Below are 1,817 nucleotides of genomic sequence, written 5' to 3' on the forward strand. Positions count from 1 at the left end.
ACCTCAGGTACTCTCCTTTGTGAGTAATTTAAAATTACCATTAGAAAGAACAAAACCAACAAGACGAACCCTGCAGGTAGTTGGTGTTCTACTACGAGGGCTTTGGAATCTTAGGTAGAGAGTAGGAAATAAGCGTCTTATCAGAAGTAAATAAAAACGTGTTAGGAGTATATGTGGGGAGGTGAACATGAATGGCTACATAGTTTTGTATTTGTAAATTCGCCCTCCAAAAACGAGTATTCTTCAAAATGCGAATAAATATTTCCAAGTAATACAAATTTTATTAAAAAAAAGTTGTTTAATTAACAGGAATGTTAATGAAATTATTAATATGGGTTATGAGTCCACCCGGCTCCTGGGCCGCGTCTCTGTGAGCTTTCGGCCCGACCACGACCACGACGACCTCCGCGACCTCCTCTCCTTCCTCCTCTTTGGACCAGATGCTGTGTCTGTAATAATAAAGATATTTTAAACGAGTCTCCAGTAATTTTTAAATAGAAGTAGAAGTCTATTGCTATTTGAAGGGAATGATTATAGTCTTCTGATAGATATAATTTCTTACGAGCAATTGAACCCTTGACACATCCGTGGTCATTTTCTGAAGGGCCGTGTCTAGTGTGGGTCCAAAGAGGTGGACAGCCAGGGGGGGGGGGGTATGTCGCTGTAAGCAGTGCTTGCTTCGCAGCTTGTGAAAGAGGCTGGCCTTGTATACTTAAGTTGTTAATAATATTCTTGCGCCTCTGCGCCATTAGAATGTCTTGTTTTATTTAGATCGCTGTACATTTCCCGCACCCGACACTTTTGATCATCATTTTGCAGCTGAAAAAAAAAGGTTTGTGTGATACTGTTATAATTTATACACAGGGGCGGACTGTCGTCGTTTTAGTCAGGTGGGCATAGAAACCTCGAGGTCACCAAATCGTTAGGAACCCGAGAATCATTTTGGGAAAAAAGGCGTATTGATAGGTTATCCCAGTCGATTTGGAAGGTGTATAAAATTAAATTTAGTATTCTAGAATGGTTAAAATGTTCCCGTAAACAAGGAATTCCATAACATCGCGTCCTCCACCCCTCTTTTGGAACCTGGAATAACCAAATAAGAACTGGAAAAATCACAACTGCCAACTTTGATGGCCGTTGACCATACGTTTTTATCCCCCCCCCCGTCTCTACTCCCCTGTTAATGACGCAGCATATCTGACACCTGACCTGGCCTTTACCACCTTTTTTCCTGTTTATTGACTATAACGTATTTAATTTTTAAACGAACTTGTGGGTATGTGGCTTTCATATAAGTCATGCTCTTTTTAAGCGTCAATTGAAGCTCATAGAAAAGAGATTCCCTTTTCTTCGCCTCGGCATCCGCTGGTTGCGTGATCCAATCCGTGTTATGGATTACAAAGCCATCGAGAATCGGAACGGTGTATTCCGGATCGTTAATCAAAACCAGAAAAATAAAGTTAAAGTGTTAATAATAAACTTCTTACAAATTGAAGAAAAACGAAAATTATAACTAACGATCTCTAAGTCAACTGAACCCTCTTCGTCCATTGTGAATTATAACCGAGGGGCTAACCACTCTCTGAGAATCTGTACACCGATTACATAAATGTGAAAATGAGTACAGCCTTTGGTAGTGCTAAATCTGTACTCACTTACGTACTCATTTTAGTGCAGTCAAAGCTACAGGCGTGTACACCGATTACGGGGAGTGATCAGCCCCTCGATTATAACCAGAAACCTGAACTAAAAGTAATAAAATAAATATTTTCACGCGCATGCGTCGTTACGTCGGGCGATCCTAAAATTTATGTGTA

The 1,817-nt window shown here is 40.3% G+C and overlaps 1 long non-coding RNA gene across 1 annotated transcript; it reads right to left on the bottom strand.

Moving 5' to 3' along the window:
• Window positions 1–303: 303 nt before the first annotated feature.
• On the bottom strand, window positions 304–1,470 carry LOC149947452 (uncharacterized). Its single transcript, XR_016480697.1, has 3 exons — window positions 1,271–1,470; window positions 563–819; window positions 304–449 (listed from the first exon to the last, which is right to left on the bottom strand). It is a non-coding gene; the product is annotated as an uncharacterized LOC149947452 (long non-coding RNA).
• Between the last annotated feature and the right edge of the window lie 347 nt (window positions 1,471–1,817).

Source organism: Leiobunum rupestre, chromosome 4 (genome assembly GCF_980474605.1).
Source record: "Leiobunum rupestre chromosome 4, qqLeiRupe1.1.hap1, whole genome shotgun sequence".
Classification (NCBI taxonomy): Eukaryota; Metazoa; Arthropoda; class Arachnida; order Opiliones; family Sclerosomatidae; genus Leiobunum; species Leiobunum rupestre.